Raw genomic sequence first — 25,253 nt, forward strand, 5'->3', positions numbered from 1 at the left:
ACACACACACACACACACACACACACACACACACACACACACACACACACACACACACACACACACACACACACACACACAAAGACATATGACTTCTTCAGCATCTTCGACATGGCAGCCTACTCTCCCTTACACATCTCATTTTCTGACCCACTTACATCACTTGCATAGCGTTAATAAGTTTTATTAACACTGTTAACCCCCAAAGAAATAATGGCAACCATGTCTCCACACTTTTCTTAGCTATATCCAAAGCTTTTGATATAGTCTCTCAAACTCCTCATACAAAAGCTCTCAATCCCAGTCCTCTGTACTTCCAGTGCTGCATAGCCCCATAGTTATCTGTCCGGCAAAAGTTGAGCAGTGAAATCGAATGCAGTCTACTCTTCCTTCATACCAGTGACACTTGGAGTATCACAGGATGTTAGGAGGTTACTAAGCTAATGGTCCCAGAGCATTCTTAAGTCTAAACATTCAAGCCCCAATTTTCCCAGTTATCAATGCCCAAGTACTAAAATGGCTCTGGTATATGCCTGTGCCTTAGGACATTTACAAGCAACCCTTATCTATAAGGGACACAGGCAGCAAGCCAGGTGTGAATTTGCACTTCCCATCCATTAGTCCAAATTGCATTTGAGTAGGCTTAGGGAAGACTTCTGCTTCATATGAATAGGGAGTTTGTCCAGAGAAGGGGTAATCTATGAGACACATACCTGTCCATCCAACATGTTTTGTTTGTCACAGATGAGATTTAGATCCTTAGATTTGGTAATTTTAGTGCTGTTTGTTTTGTTAATGTGTAGCAGATCCATCATGAAATGCTTTGTATATTAGGCATAGATTGCCCCTCAGTAGCCTGTAGGAGACCAGGTATAGGGACAGGGTTTTGAGACGGTCTGCATAAGGTATGTAATTTATGCCCTGTATTCTTTCAGTGAGGAACCTCTGTGGCCCCTCCAGCTTTACACAAGGCTCTATTTTTGACCTACTGCTGTTTAATTTGTTTATAAATGATCTTCCCTTTGCTGCAGAACATGCTTCTGTGGTACAATACGCAGATGGCTCAAACGTAGGTCAGTGGAAAATATGGCCCAAAATGCAGAATCCTTTACAAAAGCATTATATGGACACCTACAGGAATGCATGGAGCATGCTATCCCAAATAAAACCAAGTCTCACTCCTCCAAAGTAAGGAGACCTGTCTGGTGGACCCCGGCCATAAATAAGCTATACAACAGAAGGAGAAAGCTACTACATGAAAGAGCAAAATCCCAAAAAGGGAAGGCGTCTCTGATCAGTACTAGCAAGAAACTACGATCCCTCATAAAATCATCTAAGGCCAGCTTCGGAAGAAAAATTGCACAAGACACTAAAGATAATCACAAGGCCTTCTTTAGTTACGTCAGAAACCTGGGAGGCAACTCCCAGATATGCTCTGAGTTAGTGCAAAATGACAAAAAATACATTGAACCCACAGACATTGCCAACATCCTGGCAGAAAGGTTCAGTGCAAACTCCCCCCCCCCCTTCCCCCCCAAAAAGAGCAAATGTCTATCCCAACAAAGTGTAGCCTTCCTGAGATCACAGATGCACAGGTGAGAGCTGCCCTCTCCAAAGCAAAAAACACAGCATCAATGGGACCAGACAGTGTCCCGGGCTGCGTCTTACACGAGCTCCAAGAAGAACTAAACCCTCATATAAAGTCACTGTTCAATCTCAGCCTTACTACAGGATATGTACCCAAGGAAAGGCGTACAGCAACGGTGGTCCCACTCCACAAAGGTGGTGCCACAACAGACCCCAGAAACTATCGCCCTATAAGCCTGACTAGCCTGGTCTGCAAAGCTATGGAGCGTATCATCATGGAAATCATAAACAAAGACATTGGGAACCTCCAGACACTGGATCCTACCCAATTCGGCTTTGTTAAGGGCAGATCTTGCCTCTTGAACCTGGTCGACTTCTTTGAAACAGTTACCAAAGCTATAGATGAAGGGAAGGTAGTCCACACAGCCTACCTGGACCTCGCAAAAGCCTTCGACACAATACCCCACTCGGGCATCATAAATAAGCTCACCAGCTTAAATATCAACCCCTATGTCACAAAATGGGTTGCAAACTGGCTCAGGGATAGAACCCACATTGTCAGAATAGCAGGTGCCATGTCAGACTCTAAACCAGTTACAAGTGGCGTCCCTCAAGGCTCAGTCCTGGGACCTCTCTTGTTCGGTATATATTTCTCCGAGGTACAGGGTAACACGGGTGGACTATGGCTGTCCAAGTTCGCAGATGACTGCAAACTGGGTGCCATAATCAACTCTCCGGCTGACACAAGCATCCTCCAAAAGGGTCTCACAGAGATGGATAACTGGTGCCAGAGCCATGGCCTGAAGCTAAATGCCAAAAAGTGTATAGTCAACCCCTTTGGGAAAAACAAAGTGCCCACAAATTACCACATAGGTGGTAATCCATTAAGTATGGAAGAAGTAATTAGGGACTTGGGGACCCAAGTAGATAGCAATCTCTCCTTTGACAATCACGTTGCCAAAGTGGTTAGAAAGACCTTCTATATAGCCCACCTTATCACGAAAGGGTTCACATCTAGATCAAGAGAGGTCATTGTGCCCCTCTACTCATCACTTATCAGGCCCATAATTGAATACAATGCCCCATTTAGGATGTACCTTACCCGACACCTGCAGCAACTGGAAAGACCCCAAAAGTACCTCACCAAGAGGATCAAGGGGCTCAAACAGATGCCCTAATCAGTTCGGCTAAAGAAACTCCAGCTCTACTCAGTTGAGTACCGCCTACTCAGAGGCGATCTGTGTCTGACATATAAAGCCATGTCCAACCCAGAATTAATGGACATGCTTTACCTCAGGAAATCCAAATCTCTTAGAGCTACACGCTCAAGGGACTTGAACCTCAGCACAGAAATAAATAGGACATGCTGGAGGGACAGATTCATATCCCAGAGGCTCCCCTCACTCTGGAACAAAATCCCAATCCATGTTAGGCAGAGCCCCTCACTGACCCTTTTCAAGAGAAATCTTGACGAGTGGATGGGAGATCGTAAGTTTACCCCTGGGATCTCTTCTGTGTCCCTGCTTGACAGAGGTACAGTAAACTAACCTTAAAAGGGCTACCTTCTGTGACCTGCTATACAGAGGCACAGTCAACTAATCTAAAAGGGTGGCGAAAGCCAAACACACTCTGGCTAGGCTTATAAATGCCCTATAGCAGATAGCCTAGTATCAACTATGAACTAAAACTGAAAACCCAGCAGTCTTTATCTGCAGTAGAATCTTGACTAAAAAAATCCCAACTCCCACTGAAGCCCTCTAAAAAAAAAATTTCTATTCAATTCTAAAAAGGAATCAGAAAAAGCAACTATTCACCATTATATCAGCCATTATTATATTACTAACCATACCTCTCATCTGTCCAGATTTTTGGCTCATGTTTTTGGTCAGTCCTTTATAAAATTTGTGGTTTCCTGGCAAATCGCTGGGATGATCTGAGGACTGAATTCCTTAAATAATGGCATACATTTGACTTTCAGACTTCATATCCTTCAGAAAATGTATATTAAAACAAACTCTATTACTCTAACAACTTTCTAAGTTTATAAGAGCAATGTTTAAAATCTGTCCCTATTTTTGGGTCTTTGACCCCACCCGTTTTGTTGGGCTTTGCCCAGATTTCTTGCTCAAAGAAGTTGAGGGATATGTTACTAACATTGAACAAGTCCCTTACTTACAATTGCTCGAACACATCAAAAACTCGTCTTGCTGTACCTTGCAAAACCTTTGCTTACAAACATTGGCAGGAAAGGCACAGCTTCTGCATGACTGCTCCCACACCTCTTCTATGCAGCTCCTATTTTTACAAGCCTACAAAACATGCAGCCATACCTCTCAACATGGAATCATCGAAAATCTGAACAAAGGCCCATGAAAAATAGGTACAACTGGCCAAAAATCTGTATGATAATTAACATAAAGTTTTAATAGGTAATTATGTAACCTTACCCACTCCAGTTGAATTGTGCAATACCAACTTTTAAACACAAATTGAAGACCAGACAAAATATTAAACATAAAATATAAACAGAACAACAGTGCTTATGTATATTAATATTTGAACTTGTATCAAACTTTAAACTTGTGCAAAACTAAATATAGATGTTAAGTTGTCTATCTCGCCTTCATTCTTGCTGGATGGGTTCGGAGCCGAACCTCGGCTCTGACTCAGCCACTCTAAAAGCTCGAGAGCTAGTTGCACCGGCTCGAGGCTCCCCTATATCCCACAATGCTAGGCGGTAACTCCTCAGATCTCGTTTGCCGCTACAGCGATCGAGGTGCTTTTCAACCGGCTCGTCAGGTTAGTTTTAAAAAAACTAGTTGTATCTTAGATAGACCCCTTTTAAGTTAGCCTTTCTTAGTAAATTAATAAGTTATGTAGTTTCCTTCCATTCCTAGTCCAAATTTTTCCCTTTTTCTCCTAAACTTTCTAAAGTTATTCCCTTGGGCTTTAGGCCCAGTCCCTCCCTTCCTAGTAGTTGGAGTGACTGTGTTTTCTAGGGATTTAATTTTTCTAAATTACTTACTAATTTAATTTAATTTTTTGATAAGTGTAATCGGTGTGTGTGTGTGATTGTGTGGTTACACTTTTTTCTTCTTTGGACATGTCTAAAGATTCAAAGGTCTCAGGCTTTAAGAAGTGTGACTCGTGCTGTCAGAAGATGTCTCTGACAGACGGTCACACTTCTTGTGTTTACTGCCTGGGACCTTTACCTGCAGGACTCATGTGCTGTTTGCCATGGCTTCAGCCCTAGAGTCCTGCAGGAGTGTAAAAATAAGCTCATTCTAAGGGGCTTATTGAAGCCTGAGGGTCCCCCGACTCAATCTTCGGGGAAACCCTCGAAGCCTACCAGACCATCAGCTCCGGTATCTGAGTCATCTTCTGGGGCTTCGAAGGCTGTTCGAACATCGGCTCCGGCTGGAGCCGATGATTCTCGAACTCATGTCCCTACTATTTCCTCGGCTCCGGCCGGAGCCGAGGCAGACACCGGTGAGTCGGCTCGATCAGATTGTTGGAACCGACCTCCAGAAAAAGGTCTCGGTCACCATCTATCAGCTCCATTCATTCGGCTCCAGCATCTCCATTGCTGTCTGAACGGAGCCATAGATCTCACTCCTCTAGGTCGTCGAGACTATCAGATCATGACCTTCAGAGGGTAGTGAGTCGACTTCTTAAGTCCAAGGCACTGGCCCAGATGCTTCAAAGCCCGACTCAACAGTCGATGGCTAATCCCATCACTCAGAATATTCCTCCTCCGACTCCTTTGAGTTCGGAGCTGGGGCGGCTCGGACCCGAGACTGTGGCTGCGTCGGAACCGATACCATTGTCTTCGGTACCGTCGTCTGCTCTGATTTCTTCCTTGGAGGAATCTCGGTGCCAGACTTCCCTCGTCGGCTCCGAGGGGGCAAGTGGCATCGGACCCTTGTCCGACCCCGCTCTCCCTCTCGGTGCTTCGGCGCTGGTGAGTTCGGCTCCGACATCGGCCTCGGAGCCATCACTGTCGGTGCCGGGGGAGGTTTTCAGCTTTTCGGAGCGGAGACCTCTGGCTCTGCCTGACAGGGGTGCCTTCGAGGTCATGAGGAGCGTGTTAGAACCTGGATGTTAAGTTGTCAATCTCGCCTTCATTCTTGCTGGATGGGTTCGGAGCCGATCCTCGGCTCCGACTTGGCACTTGCTTTAGCTTAGGAACTCCTTTTACCAGCTCGAGGCAACCCTATATCCCATGATGCAAGGCGGAACTACCTCAGATCTCGTTTGCCGCTTAGCGAAAGAGGTCTCCTTTACCAGCAGAGGTAAGTGAATTTCTTGTAAAAGAAAGAGAAGCTTAGTTAATATTTTTATTCCCCTTTTTTTAGTCATAGTGTAGTCTATAGTGATTACAGCCCACCCTATTCCCTTGTTTTTCAAACTTTTATAACTTCTTTTAAACCTTAGTGTAAAAGTTTTAGTTAGGCCTTAAACCCCAGTTGTTAATCCCTTCCTGTGTGTTGTGTGTAGGGGATTAATTTGTGTGTTTGTTGGGGTTTGTCTGTGTTTCTTCCACCTAGGATATGTCTAGGGAAGGCAAGGTCTCAGGCTTCAAGAAGTGTGACTCGTGCTGTCAGAAAATGTCTCTGACAGACGGTCACACTTCTTGTGTTTATTGCCTGGGGCCTTTGCACCTGCAGGACTCCTGTGCTTTGTGTCACTCTTTTAGCCAGAGAGTCCTGCAGGAAAGGAGGAACAAACTTATCCTCCTTGGCTTGCTTAAGCCAGAAGGTTCTCCCTCGAAGGCAGGGTCTGGGAAACCTTCTAAGCCACCGAAGGCTCAGGCTTCAGTATCTAAGCCTCCTCCGGTGGCTCCGGCTGGAACCGATGTATCTGCCTCGAAGGTAGTGGGTTCGGTGCTGGCTGGCTCCGATACCTTATCTACTATAGCCTTGTCGGCTCCGGCTGGAGCCGACACTTTATCCAGCATCGGAGCCGAGAAACCTTCGGCTCCATCTGGAGTTCAGGGGACTTCGGCTCCGATGGCTCCGTCCCGGAAGAGATCTCTGTCCCCTTCGTTACTGAGTATCCACTCAGCTCCGGGGTCTCCTCTTTTGTCGGAGCGGAGCCATCGGAGCCGATCTTCGAGATCTTCCAGGCTGTCTGACCACGACTTGGAGAGGGTGGTAAGCAGGCTGTTGAAGTCTCATGCACTGGCCCAAATGCTCCATAGCCCGTCTCATCAGACTTCGGCTATAGCCTCACCCCTTGAACTTCCTCCTCCGACTCCACATCGCAGTTCGGAGCTGGAGCTTCTCGGGACAGCGACTGTTTCGGTGCCGGAGCCGATACATCCTTCAGCTCCGTCATCCTCGGCTCCGATCTCCTCCTTGAGACCTTCCTTAGAGGGATCCGGTCGTCGGGTTTCCCTTGTTGGCTCCGAGGAGGCTAGTGGCATCGGACCCTTGTCCGACCCCGCTCTCCCTCTCGGGGCTTGGCTTTGTAAGCTTGGCCGACATCGCCTCGAGCCTTCCCTCTCAGTGGAGCCGGGCATTCCTGTTTCCTCGGGCGGGATATTCCGGCCTCCCGGGAGGGAGCCTTTGAGGTGATGAGGAGTGTCCCGGCCTCTGAGCCTGGTCAACGGTCCATCCCTCTAGCTCCTCCCTCATCAGTGCCTGCAGACGCCTCTTGCCAGCCTCTTGCTCTCAGGCCCAGGGATCCATCGCCCCAGGTTTCCCCATTGGGAATTTCCTCCTCTTCCGAGGTTTCTCCTGATCCTGCAGGGGAACCCCTCGGAAGAGGACGTAAGAGGAAACACACAGACTCCCTGAGTCTACTACATCTGATACCGACTTAGATGAGTCGGAGGGTTCCCACGATCCCCTCTGAGGATGTCTCCTTTTCAGACATCCTTGAGCTCCTCAAACAGAGGGGGAATTGGCCCTCCATTGACCCCTCCGAGGATGAGTCGGTATACCTGGAGGCTTTAGGATCCCGACCCTCCACCTCCTGGGTGTCTCCGCCTTTCGACCCACTGATGCAGGTAGTGGCTCGGAAGGCGTGGGCGGCTCTAGATTCTGTGGAACCTGTCCCCAGGAGACCATCCAAATTCATCACGCCCCTTGGACAAACAGTTCCTTTCCAAGGTGTCTCTGTGGATGCTATGGTGGCGGCGGCCACTAAGAAGGAACTGGCGGATCCTTCAGTACCTGTCCATCCTCCTAACAAGGATTCTAGGACCATGGACAGGTATGGAAAGCGGATGTTTTCTTCAGCGATCTTTGCTATGCGTTCGCTGAATTATCTTTGTCACCTCACCAGGCTTCAACGTGATGTTCTCAAGGAACTGGGAGAAGTAGTCCAGGATCCTTCTGCTGCTGGGGCTCAGGAAAAGATTGCCTCGTAGCTTGCAATCCTGAATTCCATATCTAACTCCTCCATGCGGCTCATATCCTATGCGGCCGATGGAGCGAGCAGGGCCGCAGGCACAGGAGTTGCTCTTAGGCGCCAAGCCTGGATGCGGCTTTGTAATTTTGGACCCCTTTAAGGCGTCCTTCACTAATACCCCTTTGATGGTTTGGCTTTGTTGGACCTCAGGTGAAGGATACCTTGACCAGGTGTGAGCAGGACGGTAAAACTCTTTCTGCCGTTGGAGTCCAGTTTTCCACTCCTTCTAGACCATACCCCAAGGGTCAGAAGGGGAAGATGTGGTTCCGTAAAGCCCAAGGAGCTACACGGACACCGTGGTCAGTTTACCCCAGAGGCAGAGGGGTAACAATAATAGACGCCCTAGAGGCAGGGGGGGGTCCTCAGAACCAGGGCAACAGGGAGTCTCTTCCTGAGAAGCCCTTTCAGCATCCCTGAGATGTTGCCCGACTGTCCACCCTTGGAGGCAGTCGGGGGAAGGATTTCGCTGCACCCAGTAGCCTGGCAATCCCTATCTCAAGAGATGTGGGTACAGTCGATCATATCCGAGGGTTACAAAATCCCTTGAAGGTTTCCGACCTCTACAATCCCTTCCAGACATCTCACCCGGTCAAAGGGATTTGGCAGAACAGGAGGTTTCAAAGCTCCTAGAAAAAAGAGCCGTCCAGACTGTGCCGGCAGACCAGGTAGGATCCGGCGTCTACTCAAGATTCTTTTGGTCCCCAAAGGACGGGAGATTGGAGACCAATATTAGACCTGAGCAATCTAAACAGATTTGTCAAGAAGGCAAGATTCGGATGGTCACGCTTCAGTCCATTCTGCCCTTTCTGGGCAAGGACAACTGGATGTGCTCTATAGACCTTCAGGATGCGTACTATCACATAAAGATTCACAGACGCTCCAGAAGGTTTCTCCGCTTTCGGCTAGGGACCAGTCATTACCAATTCAGAGCACTGCCCTTTGGCCTCACTTCAGCTCCCAGAGTGTTTACCAAATGCATGGCAGTGGTCACAGCTCATCTGAGACGTCAAGGATTCCAGGTGTTTCCCTATTTGGACGACTGGCTCCTCTCCGCCACCACCAAGTGTCAGCTTCTTCAGTCCAGAGACTACACTCTACAGCTTTGCAGGAGTTTGGGAATTTCAGTAAATTTCGAAAAATCTTCTCTGCTGCCTTGCCAATCTATCACCTTTATAGGCGCAGAATTAAACACCGTCAAAATGTTAGCCAGACTAACAGATCAAAGAATTCTGGACATCCAAAAATTAATTCGGCTTCTATTGCAAAGCAACAAGATCAAAGCCAGATTTATACTGAAGGTTCTAGGTCTCATGGCTGCGGCCATTGTTCTTCTACCACTGGCTCGCTTCCACATGCGTCTTCTGCAGTGGATGCTATTCACGCAGTGGTCGTACCACAGTCTCCCGATGAGGCACGAAGTCTTGGTAACACAGTCGTGCGAGCTCATCTGAACTGGTGGATATCTTGCCCTCTTCTTCATCAGGGCCGACCCTTTATTCCCCCTCCTCCAGTTGCCACAGTCACTACGGATGCCTCTCTGATCGGGTGGGGGGGGCATTATCAGGGCAGGATGGTCCACGGGACATGGCAACCCATAGAATACCATCTGCACATAAATGTCCTGGAGATGAGAGCAGTGCTTTTAACGTTGCAAGCCCTCAGCGACTTTCTTCCCACGGGACTATTGCAGTACAGACGGACAACATGTCCGTAGTCTGGTACATCAACAAACAGGGCGGGACCAGGTCCTATCCGTTATGTCGAGAAGCTCTCAGACTTTGGCAATGGGCGATCTCTTCTCAGCGGTTTCTGATAGCAACGCACATCCCCGGCAGGTCCAACCTATTAGCGGACAGGCTGAGCAGATCCATTCTGATGCCTCACGAGTGGTCTCTCAATCAATCTGTAGTGGATCAGATTTTTCTGAAGTGGGGCACTCCTTGTTGCGATCTTTTTGCTACTCCTCAAAACAACAAGTGCCCTGATTTCTTCACTCTCTTTCCCCTTCCAGGCCAACCCCTGAGAGACTCTCTAACCCAGGATTGGCCCCAGGGACTTCTGTACGTTTTTCCTCCTTTTCCCTTGATTCCACAAGTCATTCAGAAAGCCACCGTTTTGAGAGCCAAGTTGATCCTTATTGCCCCATATTGGCCTCGACAAATTTGGTTTCCGTCTCTGCATCGTCACCTTCTGGTGCAGCCCTGGCATCTGGACCCAGTTCCGGATCTCTTGATCCACCAATCGGGTCAGCAGCACCGGCCATTCATTCTCTCAACCTCACTGCTTGGTTGCTCCACTTCCTACCCTAGCCAGGCTACCGATGATTTGACTCAGTCAGAGACATTTTAGTGTCTTCCTTGAAGTCGTCCACTAGGACTGTTTATGCTAGCAAGTGGCGACGTTTTTCTATTTGGGCAAATTCCAGAAATATTGACCCCTTTACTGCTCCTGTACATTCGGTTTTAGATTTCCTGGCGGAGGTTTTTCATTCAGGATCCTCGTCATCTACAGTCAAAGTACAACTGGCTGCTATTTCCAAGTATCATGTTGGCCTGCATGACAATAACATTATGTCTCATAGGTTATGCAAGGCCTTTCTGAGAGGAGTTTTCCTCCTAAAACCACCTATAAAGCATCCTTCTCCGCAATGGGATCTAAACTTAATGTTGGCATCCTTGATACTACCTCCCTTCGAACCGTCTGCTTCATGTTCTTTGAAGTTATTGACCTGGAAAACTATATTTTTACTGGCTGTCACTTCTGCAAGAAGGGTTTCCGAGATTCAAGATCTCTGCATTCGTTCCCCTTATTTGGTTTTTCATAAGGACAGGGTATCATTAAGAACTAACCCTTCCTTTCTCCCCAAAGTCGTATCTCAAACCAACATTAACCAGTCTTTTTCCCAAACTATTCCGACAGAGCTGAACAGAAACTGCATTTTTTGGATGTCCATCGTCAGCTCAGGTGCTATTTGCATAGAACTAAACAATTCAGAAAATCGGACCAATTATTTGTCTCCTATGCAGAAAACAGGATAGGTCTTCCAGTATCTAAAGTGACCTTATCCAGATGGTTGACTTCCACTATTTCCTATGTGTACTCTCTCAGAGGCAAACAGCTATCTTCTAAGCCAAAAGCGCACTCAACCAGGAGTCTATCCACTTCTGCAGCTTTTCAGGATAGACTACCCATTGATACCATTTGTGCAGCAGCTACTTGGGCTACGCCCCATACCTTTGTCTCTCATTACAAGTTGGACTTGGCCTCCAGAGATAGGGCCAGTTTTGGTTCCACAGTTCTCAAGAGTCTGTTCCATTGAGCCACCGGGATACAGGTGCTAGGACGGTCCCATCCAGCAGAATGAAGGCGAGATTGACAACTTAACATTTAGAAGTTATGTACCTACCATAACGTTCCATGTTAGTTGTCTTCTCGCCTTCTTTCTTCGTCCTCCTCCTTCCCCTGGCCTGGACAGATCTTGAAGAGTTCCTATTAGGTTGTTTCCTCCGAGCCTTCATATGAGGACTTCTATTAGGAACTTGTGTTCCTAATTATGTTAGGATAGTCTTTAGCAGGGTAGGTTAGCTACCAAACGAGATCTGAGGTAGTTCCGCCTTGCATCATGGGATATAGGGTTGCCTCGAGCTGGTAAAAGGAGTTCCTAAGCTAAAGCAAGTGCCGAGTCGGAGCCGAGGATCGGCTCCGAACCCATCCAGCAAGAAAGAAGGCGAGAGAAGACAACTAACATGGAACGTTATGGTAGGTACATAACTTCTAATTCAACACCACAGTCGGCTCCATCTGCCCCTCCCTCCACGGTGCCTCCAGTGATCTCTGCTCACTCCCTCATCCCGGATCGCAGAGAGCCAGCTCCTCACGTATCCCCAGTGGGGATCTCTTCCTCTTCCGAGGCCTCTCCTGACCCGGTAGGAGAGCCGCCTAGGAAGAGGCAGTGCAAGAGGAAGCACATTGACTCCCCCGAGTCTGTCACCTCTGACACCGATTTAGAGGATTCTGAAGGTTCCCCTCGTTCCCCCTCTGAAGATGTCTCCTTTGCAGACATCCTCGAGATCCTAAAACAGAGGGGGAATTGGCCAGCCCTCAACCCTTCAGAGGATGAATTGGTGTATCTTGAGGCGTTTGGCTCTCGCCCTTTCACCTCCTGGGTGTCCTCTCCTTTTGACCCCCTTATGCAGGTGGTGGCAAAGAAGGCCTGGACGGCTCCTGACTCTGTGGACCCCACCCCCAGGAGACCTTCAAAGTTTATCACTGCCCCCAAGGACAAAGAATTCTTAACCAAAGGCGTCTCTGTGGATGCTATGGTGGTGGCTGCAGCCACCAAGAAGGAGTTAGCTGATCCTTCAGTACCTGTCCATCCTCCTAACAAGGAGTCTAGGACTATGGACAGGTACGGGAAGCGGATGTTCTCGTCAGCGACCTTTTCTATGCGCTCGCTGAACTACCTGTGTCATTTCACTCGTCTCCAGAGAGATTTGATCAAGGAAGTGAGTGAAATGTTAAAGGATCCAACAGCTGCGGGTTTTCAGGATAGGATGAACTCTCAGCTGGCTACCCTCAACTCAATAGTTAACTCCTCCATGCGCCTCCTTTCGTATGCGGCGGATGGAGCTAGTAGAGCAGTAGGTACAGGTGTGGCCTTACGTCGGCACGCCTGGATGTGGCTATGTAATTTTGCGGACCCTTTCACGGCATCCTTCACTAACTCCCCGTTTGATGGATCATCCCTCTTTGGTCCTCCAGTGAAGGAAACCCTGACTAGGTGCGAGATGGAAGGCAAGACTCTCTCTGCCGTGGGAGTCCGTTTTTCTACTCCTTCTAGGCCTTACCCCAAAGGCCAGAAGAGGGGAAAGATGTGGTTCCGCAAACAATCTCAAGGAGCTTTGCCTGACGCACAGAGTCGGTTCCCCTCTAGAGGCAGAGGGGGAACAATAATGGTAGACACCGTCCTAGAGGCAGAGGGGGCCCGCAGAATCAGGGCAGTCGAGAAACCTTCTCCGACAAGCCCTTTCAGCATCCCTGAGGAGTTGCCCGACTGTCCACCTTCGGAGGCAGTCGGGGGAAGATTATCTCTGTACCCAGAAGCCTGGCAATCCCTAACTCAAGACAAGTGGGTACAGTCCATCATTTCCGAAGACTACACAATCCCATTCTTTCGCATTCCAAAGCAATCAAAAAAGTCCCTTCCAGACGTTCCACCCAGTCAAAGGGAACAAGCAGCGCTAGAAATTTCAAAGCTGCTTGCAAAAAGAGCCATTCAACCAGTTCCAGCAGACCAACAAGAGTCCGGAATCTACTCCAAATTCTTTTTGGTTCCAAAGAAAATGGGGGACTGGAGACCCATTTTGGATCTCAGCAACTTGAACAAGTCTGTCAAGAAAACAAAATTTCGGATGGTCACGCTGCAGTCCATTCTACCCCTTTTGGGGCGGGACAATTGGATGTGCTCTATAGATCTCCAGGATGCGTACTACCACATCAAAATGAGCAGTCGCTCCAGGAGATTCCTCCGCTTCAGACTGGGAACCAGTCATTTCCAATTCAGGGCCCTGCCCTTTGGACTCACTACAGCCCCCCGAGTGTTTACCAAATGCATGGCAGTGGTCGCCTCTCATCTGAGACGTCAAGGATTCCAAGTGTTTCCAGATTTAGGCGACTGGCTCCTTACAGCCCCCACCAAGCGTTTTCTGCTTCTTGCCAGAGACTATACCTTTCACACATGTCAAACACTAGGCATTTCAATAAATTACGAAAAGTCTGTCTTGTCACCTTGTCGTGTTATTACCTTTATAGGCGCAAATCTAGACACAGTCAGCATGTCAGCCAGACTCACAGAGCAGAGAATAGCAGACATACACAGACAAGTCTCTCTTGTTTTGCAAAGCAACAAAATCAAAGTCAGACTGGCCCTGAAGGTCTTAGGAATAATGGTGGCTGCTATCCCTCTCCTTCCTTTAGCCAGATTCCACATGAGAATCTTACAATGGATGCACTCCACACAATGGTCGTACCAACAACTTCCAATGTCCCATTCCATTGCGATAACACAATCGTGCAAGAATCATCTTTCTTGGTGGGTCACATCCCCCCAGCTCTTCCTAGGAAGACCCTTTGTTCCTTCACCTCCAGTTGCTACACTGACAACGGACGCCTCCCTGATCGGGTGGGGGGGGGGCATTACCAGGGCAGGACGGTCCAGGGCATATGGCAATCTTTCGAACGCCACTTGCACATAAATGTCCTGGAGATGAGAGCAGTGCTTCTAGCGTTGCAAGCCCTACAAGACTCTCTTCCCAAAGGAACTATAGCAATTCAGACAGACAATATGTCTGTAGTGTGGTACATCAACAAACAAGGTGGAACCAGATCCTACCCCCTATGTCAAGAAGCACTCAGACTGTGGCAATGGGCGATTTCTTCTCAGCGGTTTCTGTTAGCAACGCACATTCCCGGGAAGTCCAATGTGATTGCGGGCAAATTGAGCAGAGCTATTCTCATGCCTCACGAGTGGTCTCTGAAGAATTCATTGTTGGACAAAGTCTTTCGAAAGTGGGGCCGACCTTGCTGCGACCTTTTCGCTACTCCCCAAAATAGCAAGTGCGATGATTATTTCACCCTCTTTCCCCAACCAGGCCATCCCAGCAGAGACGCTCTAGTCCACGATTGGCCCCGGGGACTTCTGTATGCTTTTCCTCCCTTCCCACTGATATCTCAACTAATACAGAAAGCCATCGCTCAGAAAGCTTCCATGATCCTCATTGCCCCTTACTGACCTCGACAGGTTTGGTTCCCATTTCTTCACCGTTATCTGTTGGAGCAACCCTGGCATCTGGACCCAGTTCCAGACCTCTTGACCCATCAGTCGGGTCAGTTGCACCGCTCCCTCCCTTCTCTGAACCTCACAGCATGGTTTCTCCAATTCCAACTCTAGCCAGGCTTCCTCTGATATCTCACTCAGTTCGAGATATTTTAATAGCCTCTCATAAATCTTCCACTCGGAAGATTTATTATAGTAAGTGGAAACATTTTTCCTGTTGGGCGCAGTCAAAGAATATAGATCCTTTCACTGCTTCCATTCAATCAGTTTTAGACTTTCTAGCCGAACTTTTCCACTCAGGTTCTTCTCCGTCTACCATCAAGGTTCAATTGGCAGCAATATCTAACTTTCATGTTGGAGTCTCAGAGTCCTCCGTTATGTCTCACAAACTCTGCAAAGCCTTTTTAAAGGGAGTTTTTCTCCTCAAACCACCTATCAGGGATCCTCCTCCTCCATGGGATCTCAACTTGGTTCTGACGTCCTTGATTCTTCCCCCCTTTGAACCTGCAGCTTCATGCTCAATGAAATTGCTATCTTGGAAAACACTCTTTTTGGTAGCTATTACTTCAGCCAGAAGAGTCTCTGAACTTCATGCTCTGTGTAGTAGATCCCCTTATCTTTTATTTCATAAGGATAGGGTGTCCTTACGTACCAACCCGTCCTTTTTGCCTAAGATAGCTTCACCGGCAAATTTGAATCAAACCATTGATCTTCCTGTGTTCTTTCCTAACTATTCGAACAGATCGGAACAAAAATTACATTGGTTAGACGTTCATCGCCAACTTAGGTACTATTTGGACAGGACCAAACAATTTAAGAAGTCTGATCAACTGTTTGTTTCCTATGCAGAAGGCAGAATGGGCCTTCCAGTTTCTAAGGTATCTCTTTCCAGATGGCTTGCTTCTTTGATCACCTTTGTGTATGAGATCAGACATCAACAGTTGCCAACCAAACCCAGGGCTCATTCAACTAGAGCTTTAGCTACATCTATAACTTTCCAAGACAGACTGCCTATTGACTCGATTTGCGCTGCAGCTACTTGGGCTTCTCCCCATACCTTCATGTCTCATTATAAGTTGGACTTAGCCTCTAGAGGCCGAGCCAACTTTGGCTCCACTGTACTCAAGAGTCTGTTCCGATAGGCCACCCGGGACAAGGTGCTAGGGACGCGGTCCCATCCAGCAAGAATGAAGGCGAGATAGACAACTTAACATTTAGAAGTTATGTACCTACCATAACGTTCCATGTTAGTTGTCTTCTTCTCGCCTTCTTTCTTGCGTCCCACCCTCCTTCCCCCTAGCCTGGACAGACCTAGAGGAGTTTGTTTGTGACCTTTATCCTTTCTACCACTTCTATATATATATATATATATATATATATATATGTGTATATATATATATATATATATATATATATATATATATTTCCTCAGTCAGGTTTAGGACACCTTTCAGTAGGCCTATAGAGGTGGGTTATTCCTTTTCTTCCATATTATGGAATGTTCCTAGCTGGGCCTAGCTTACAAACGAGATCTGAGGAGTTACCGCCTAGCATTGTGGGATATAGGGGAGCCTCGAGCCGGTGGAACTAGCTCTCAAGCTTTTAGAGTGGCCTGCTCCGAACCCATCCAGCAAGAAAGAAGGCGAGAAGAAGACAACTAACATGGAACGTTATGGTAGGTACATAACTTCTAATTTCCTTTTATAAAAATAAAATTAACTGCTTCCACACTAATATTAAATAACACAAAATATAAGCAGAACAAAACTGTTTTATTTATATTAACATCTGAACTTGTTTATATTAACATCTGAACTTGTATAAAACTAAAATACAATTTCTTTTTATAAAAAATTCATTGAAGGTTGTGCGTCAGGGCTGGTAAACTCGGCACGTAAAAAATCTACTGCCGATCATTAGCGGACAGGAGTTCCGCTGTGGTGACTCCTAACCGGGAAAAGCAGAAAGACACAAACAAACAAACAAAATCAATTGCTACAGTCACATAAAATTAAAATAAATACAATTTGTGTAAACACCCATCCAGTTATTTAAGTTTACCTTGAAGGTGGTAAGGGTGCTACTCTGCTTGGCATCTAGTAGAAGTTTGTGCCAGATGTGAGGGATATGATGGGATATGAGTTGATCATGCCAGCGTGCCTTATTTATCTGTTGAAGAAGGCTTAGTTCCTTTAAGATGGTATTTGAGGAGCCATTTGTTTCTGTGAAGAGATGTCTACAGCAGACATCTCACACTTTATTTTATTCTCTTTGAAATTCACTCCAGTATTTCTTCAAAACATTTTTGTTTTAACCTCCTTTGCACTTTTCTAATCAACCCAATTCTTCATTCCTACTCAGTCTCCAAAACCGATACTATACATTTTATGCATGTAATCTTGTTATGCTCTGTACAGTGGCATAACTTAACTTTTAATCTTCAATTCCACTTTGCTCATTATACAGAGTAGGAGACTAAAAGTCTTAACCACCACCTTTTCAAAGTATTGTTAGTATGTCATTAGTGATGTAGCCAGAAATGCTGGGTCTTTATCCTGTCTCACCACCTCAAGCCTCTAGCTTATGTATACTCACAGAAAAGTAACTCCCAAGGCAGGACCATGCAGCTGACAAGGAATCCCTTCTATCACCTAACTATACTTCCCATGTCACCTATATGCTGTCCATCCCCACCACTGCCAGCATCTTTAGTTATGTCCTCAAGCTGCTACCTTCCTCATCTTTGGAAAGTACTCACCCAGCCTGCAGTGGACATGCAAGTACCCACAAGCAACTCAAATATGAAAAACTAAGCAAAACAGACTTCAGACAAATACATCCTCTAACACAGTCAGTATAAATAAAGAAAAAAAAAATGTGACAAACAACTTGGTATAATGGACTTCATACACATGCAGCAGATTTATACAGGTTGGATTTTACAGAGATTTAAACTTTAAACAAACGTTAGTGCAAACTTCAAGCTTTCATTTTGTTTTTTAACAGTATACTTTGGTAGCACATACCCTTAGTAGTCTTGTAGGTTCATAGGTGTTTACTAGGCTATCACAAAGGCCTTTTTAAGCCTAGCCATGCATCCCAATTCAATTCCCAATCCCTATTCAATAAGTGAGACTCTGTTGTAAGTACAATGGTAAAGAGCAAATATTACAACAACCAGACAGCGAAGACCTAAAAAGAAAACACCTACCCAGGCATAATCTTTGTATTTAAGCGAGTATATTTTTTGTAACATATTTAAAATTTCATGACGTGAACAGATTATAAGAACTCTCTATCTACACAACGTATTTCCTAATATAAGCATTTGAAAATAACTTATTCTGTTATTACCAATAAAAGCTGGAAATGATACCTACATGTCCCTGCTAAGAATTGGGCAACATTTGCAAACTGCAGAATGTAGACCTCTACGTCTTTTAAATTGGTGTTGAAGAGTAATAATGCAAGGCGGACACTAACAAAATAATAAACTTCTTGTTACATTCCTTGTCGTATGGGTGGGACAAATACTGTGGGACCCCAGGGACTGTCAGACTAGTAGCTCTTTCAAAGTCACCATAACAGCTACAGGCCTAATACACACACATATTGTAAAATTAACAAACAGTAGAGTTCACCCCATCTTTGCAAACCATTACTAACCAGAATTAGAAAACCTCTCATACATTACTTAAGGATGTCCTCGGTAAACACTAGTCACCTGAAACTGACTCATACACCTTGTGTTAGGTACGCAAATGCAACACCCACATAACTGACTTCCCTATAAAGTCTGCAGCATAACTTATTTCTTATCTCTGGACATAGACTTCTTTACACTAGACCACCCCCTTCAACTAGCAATTACTCAACAAGGGTAGTATACAATGTCCCTCCCAAAGCCAGAAAAATCATGCAAACGTAAAGAGTAGCAAATAAAAGTTCCAACAGTGCATGTGCATTGCAAAAATGAATACTGTTGTTTATTTGTAAGCAGATCTGCGGTAAGTGTTAAAAGATACTGCCAGTTTTCATAGTTTCGTAAAGAAAGATATGGTTTAATATTCAATAAAATGTGAATAAAGTGTTTGAATGTTTACTGTTTACAGATTATTCTGTACTTTATAGATATAAATATGTATATTGTGAAATACGTACTGGCTTCAATTTGCATGGTTGGTAAGATATTCTGTAAAATATGCTCGATTTGGTGCCGTCATCTTATGAAGGATTTCTCAAAAGTAACAACCTTTATGTACATCTCTGAATTAATTTGAAGGCAGCAACGTGTTCCAGTATTAGGCATTGAACTGACTACAGAACACGTAGCATATACCTTATGCTACAGTTATGTCTATATTCTTTATGTGCAACAGTTTCTTTCTATATGCTTGTCTATTAATCTATATTAAGATGGATCTTTTTTTCAAGATCTGAACTGTCATAAGTCCGTACTTCAGAGTCATTGCAAAACTAAAGTTCAGTACAGTGAAGAACCAAAATTTTATGAGGAATAGACCAAAAAAATGAGGCAAAAATCTGGACATTCTGCGAAAATATGTATAAAACTCTGAGGTATGGTTTCATTTATTCTTTTTTACTTATCTGGAGCTGGAGGAGGTTGAGCCACAGGAGAACGTAATTTTTTTCATCCTGGCCTGGGTTAGTGGGTCTGGGTCCTGGCAGGAATCTAGGAGTGCGTATGCTGGGTGGACCAGACTGTGCTCTGCTGCACAGCACTACGCATGTAGTAAAGGGAAGCAAACACAGTCTGAGCCCTCAGCCAAGTTTCTGACAGGCTGGCAGTCTGCTTCATGAAGTGGACATCATCATGAAGGATATGTCAGCAGCAGTAACCTCAAGTACAAAAAAAAAAAAAAAAAAAAGGAATTGAAGGGGCCACTCGGGAATTTGTGGCACCCCATTATTTTACCCTCAAAGTAGGTAAATAACGAGGAATTTGGTATGGTTGAGAGGTATACTTACAGCTATCAAAACTAAATTAATGTTAGAACAAAACTGCAAAAATCTGCTATGAATACATCAAAAAGATCACATTGCTGCACAGCCTTTAAACAACTTAACTGATCAGAAGTTCTATAACACCTAACTGACACAAGTAACAGTTGCACATAACCTGCTTTGTCAGCCTGTAAATGTCCTCATCTAAGGAACATTCTACAGTGGTATTCCCCTCAACTGATAACTGTGCCCCAGTGACAAAATATCTTTGCTCCCCCTCCTCCAAGTTCAACAGTACTGTAGAAAATGCTGTATATTCCAAATTTGTATCCAATGGAAAATGACCTCTTTCAGATAATTTGCATGTCTGTGAATTGCAATTCACTACTGTGAAGGGCAGATTAGCACTTTCAGTGGTAGTTATCTATGGCAACTACATTGTTTTGGCACAGGCACTTCTCTCCTTCAGTCACTCTCCCACACACAAAAACACACACACACTCGCATAAGTACACAATAAAACACACATGCACTCACACCCTACATAACTCCATACTGGTCTCTGTTGTCCGAGCACCCATGATATCTCTTTTTCTGCTGTCCAGGTAATACACGGATGATTACATTCAATCCTTAATGCCAGACATTCAAGTTTCACACTGCATATCCTGCAGTAAATACATGCTTGGGTAAAAGCTGTTTAAAAGATGAAGAGGTATGCCTAACCTTTTCTGCCACTCTTACTCATACATCACAACATGTTGCAGGCATTGTGTAATGCCCAGGCTCCTCAATGTAGAGTGTAAAAAAAAAAAAAAAAACTCTGCTGAACTACTTTTCTCGATTAGTGCAGCAGGCTAATTAAGGGGGTTGTTGTGTTAAGGGTGCACAGTTCCAATCCCCTTTTCTCCCATTTTCATTTTTTTTTCTTTTGTTTTGTTGCTTTTTTACATATAAAGATTAATACCTGTTACATAGTGGAGGTGCAAAGAACTAATATCCTCCTTGGGAGGAGGGGAGGGTACAGAGTCTGAGGTCTGCTTACTGCCTTTTAAAGAATGCTACTTTTCCCTGGTGTACAGTGGTTCCCCACAACTTTTATTTAAATATGTATCTTTGAGGCATACCACATTGGGTATTCCTAGTTTCTAGTGTTGCTTCCACCCATGTGATCACTATATTGTCTGTGTGCCACTTAGACAGGACAGTTATTGCTGCTGGTTAGTATCCCCCTCCAGAAAATGTTGCTGACTCTTCTTATTAGTCTAGGGGTGTGTGGAGGTATGACAGCCACCCAAACGCAAACACAAAACTGCCCCCTCCTCACCCAGTTGCAATCACAGACATCCATTCACCTGTACTCACTAACATATACACGCACACACCTGCCTAACTCCCCACCCCAACTACCTTACTGCCATCTCTCAGGCAGACACACATACACACTTCCTAACTCTCCCTTACCATAAACTCCCTAGCAGTGGATGAACGCAGTCAAACTACCATAACATGGAATGAGCAGTTGTGGTAATCTACAGAAAGAATCATTTGGCAAATAGATGCCTTCTCTGAGACATTTCCAGGGGTGAGAGCCCATTGCTAATTAGTATAAGTTGCTCCCCTGGACTGTCTCATTAGTATGTAAAATGGTCACCAAAACAGCCCACTGTGGTTTGAATATCTTCATGCAAAAGCACCGAAGTAGGGCTGACTATTCAATCAAAAACGTTATCTCAAGGTGTACATATCTTTTAGACCTCAAAGAAGCCTTTGTGATGTCCCCCTTCAGACATCAGTCTTAATTTATAACACTCTGCTAAGATTCAAAATACAAAACCTCCCTCCCTACAAGCTCTCCTCACCGTATTGAATGCTGACATCTGTCTGGTCACTGGGACATGGTTTAAAGCTACAGAGAGCACACACCGGCAGTGCAAGGCTATAATGCCTTCCACATATTTAGACCAGCTTCAACACAGACAGGGACTAAGGGTGGAGGTGTCTTGATGTACATCAGAAATAAATATACATCAAGGCTGGTCAAACAGGACAATGCACTTGAGATTCTCCATGTTCAAATCGCCATAGGCAAAATCCCATACCTTTTTGCACATTATAGGTCCTCCTCTATGACCCAGGAAACCCATAACATGTATTTAAATGTATTGGAAATACTCACCATCCAACCCAATACCATATTCATGGGCAACCTTAATTACCACACTATTAACTAGGAATTATATACAACACCAAACATTCAGGCACAGAGATTCCTGGATATTGTAAACACAAACTCCCTGGACCAGATTGTCATACACCGACCAGGGGTGCAAGCATACTGGATCCAGTCCTCACTAATATGGGAGAGTGCTGCACACCCCTAGTGTAATGCCTTCTCTGGTAAGGCCAGACTACAGAATGAAGTAAAAATAAAACCTGAAACCTCAGCTAACTCTGTAATGTTCAGGAATTACTTGAAGGCTAAATTTCTACTGTTAAGTGATAACCTGGCAAAATTTCAACCCCCCCATAAACCCTATGAACACTGATGCCTATATGGAACTGTCCACAGAAACACTATACAAGCATGCTAATAGCTGCATAGAGGCAGCTGTACCCACCAGGAAGAAGTAGAGAACTAACTCAAAAACAAGACCCTTGGTGGAATCATATCATCAATAGGCCATATAACAGATGGAAGAAAATCATGGCAAATATTAGGAGGTGTGGCACCCAGCAGGATAAAAGCATTCTCATCAAACTAAGCAAAAAACTCAGAGAACAATTGAAGTCTACCAAAGCTAAATTTGAGGTAAATTTAGCCTCCCAGGCTACAGACAGCCACAAGCATTCTTTAGCTATGTCTGCAACCTCAAAGGCAATACACAGTTGTGTACATAGCTCATTGCTAATGGAGCCACCTATAATGAGTCAGAAAATATTTATTTATTTTATTTTACATTTGTTTACCGGGAAAGTCTAACTGGACACAGGTCCTTTTTCAGTGGAGGCCCGGGGAGAAAAGTTCCAGTTATGCAAAAACATTCAAGTTTGAGTTACAAGTTATGTAAGACTAACACACAGTTACAAAAATCATAAAGCTTACACACATTGCTAAAAGGAAATTGGCTCAAAGTGTAAACATAATAGTTACAGAATGATACATGTAATACATTTGAGATAAATATGTACAATAGGCATCACAGCATGAGTATGTACACAAGTACATAAGTCATTTATCGTGCATGAGAAGAAAGACTAGTGAGAGTAAAGCGAGGACAGTAAGATAGAGCAAACCTACTGACTGACAAATTCATATCCACCTTTACTCCTCTTTCTCCCCTCAACATCCTTTAGGAAGCACCATCAAATATAGCTCCCCTACTATCAGTAGGGAACAGGCCCTTAATGCTGTCTCTAAGACCCAAGAACAGTCTGTCAGTGGACCCAGACAGTATCCCAGTATGCCTTCTAAATAGCATGAAACTTGACTTATCAGGCCCTCTGGAATACCTATTTAAATGATACCTCTAAACAGGATGTGTGCATGATGAATGGGAACAGCAACAATCATTCTTCTGCACAAAGGTGGGCCAACTACAAACCCATAAGTCTCATTAGTCTCATATGCAAAGCCATGGAAAGAATTAACATGGAAATGATCAATAATGACATAGGAAACCTGCAGACACCAGACCCAACCCAGTTTGGTTTCATCAAGGTCAGGTCATGCCTACTCACCCTGATGGATTTCTTTGAGAAGGTCACCAAAGCAATGGAGGAGGGCAAAATGGTTCACACTGCCAACCTTGACCTGGCCAAGGCATGTGATACAATAGCTCACTAATGTATTGTTGACAAACTCAGGAGGTTAGGTATAAACCCTTATGTCACCCAGTGGATAGGCAGCTGGCTTACAGACAGGACCAGGAAAGGAGTCCACCTCTGAAAAGAAGCCAGTCACAAGCAGAGTCCCTCAGGTATTGCTGCTGGGACAGCTTCTTTTTGGCATTTACTTCTCTGAAGTCAAGACCAATGTGAACTGCCTCTGGCTGACTTAATGTGTAGATGATTGCAAATTAGGAGCAGTCATAGAATCTACTACTGATGCAAATGTTCTCCAGGAAGGGCTGAAACAGAGAAATAACTGGTGCCAGAGCCATGGACTAAAACTAAATGCAAAGAAATGCATAACAGTGTCCTTAGGGACTTTGAAGTAATCCACCCCTGGTAACTTTCATATTGACAACACACCCCTAAGAGTTGACTCAGTAGTCCGGGACTTAGGAACACACATAGATAGTCATCTAGCCTTTGACCATCATTTGTCTACAATACTGAGGAAGTCATTTTATGTTGTGCAACTTATAAACAAAGGTATAGCATCTAGGTCCAAGGAGGTCATTGTTCCACTGTGTTTGGCATTCCTAAAACGTATCATTGCGCCTTTGGTATGTACCTAACCTGGCGCATCCAACAACTGGAATGTCCACAGAGGTTCATAGGTAAGTACTAGGCTATTGGCCTAAGGGCCTAAGTAAGCCTAGCCAACAAGGTTCCCTGGATTACGCCACCCAAGAAAGTTATTTTCCTGTACCCCTGTCGAGCATAGCCACAGAAGTAATCCCCGGGGTGTATTTCCTATTTCCCATCCACTCATCAAGATTTTTCTTGAAGAGTGCTAATGATGAACTTTGCATGACATAGATGGGTAGCTTGTTCCGGAGAATGGGAAGTTTCTGGAACAGGAATCTATCCCTCCAGCATGTCCTGTTTATTGTGGTGACAAAATTTAGGTCCCCAGAACGTGTTGCTCGGAGAGATTGGGATTTCTGTAGCTTTATATGTTAGGCAGAGATCACTTCGGAGTAGGCAATATGCTGCAGAGTAAAGCTGGAGTTTCTTGAGATGGTCAGTGTAGGGCATCTGTTTGAGGGCAGTAATCCTCTGTGAGGTACTTCTGTGGCCTTTGCAGCTGCTGCAGATGTCTTTTGAGGTACATTCCAAAATGGGCATTGTACTCTATAATGGGTCTAATGAATGACGAGTAGAGGGGAACAATGATCTCTTTTTTCCTAGATGAGAACCCTTTTGTGATGAGGTGTGCCACATAGAAGGATTTCCTGACTACTGTGGTGATGTGATTATCAAAGGAGAGACTACTGTCCACCTGGGCCCCAAGGTCTCTTATCACACATTCAGCATTAAGTAGACTGCCATCTATGTGGTAGTTCATGGGTACAAAGTTTTTACCAAAGGGGATAACAATTCACTTTTTGGCATTGAGCTTAAGGCCATGGGTCTGACACCAGGCATCTGTCTCAGTGAGGCCCTTCTGTAGGATGTCCACATCATTTGGGGACTCGACTATGGCTGCTAGTTTGCAGTCATCTGCGAACTTCGTTAGCCAAAGGCCTTCTGTGTTAACCTGTACTTCAGAGAAGTAGATACC

The 25,253-nt window shown here is 45.1% G+C and overlaps 1 protein-coding gene across 1 annotated transcript in view; it reads left to right on the forward strand.

Moving 5' to 3' along the window:
* Window positions 1–25,253, forward strand: part of LY75 (lymphocyte antigen 75) — a 3,856,564-nt gene that overhangs the window by 2,559,308 nt on the left and 1,272,003 nt on the right. The gene's annotated exons all lie outside the window — the stretch shown is intronic.

This window comes from Protopterus annectens, chromosome 6.part0, assembly GCF_019279795.1.
Source record: "Protopterus annectens isolate FY-2018-M chromosome 6.part0, PAN1.0, whole genome shotgun sequence".
NCBI classification, from domain to species: domain Eukaryota; kingdom Metazoa; phylum Chordata; order Ceratodontiformes; family Protopteridae; genus Protopterus; species Protopterus annectens.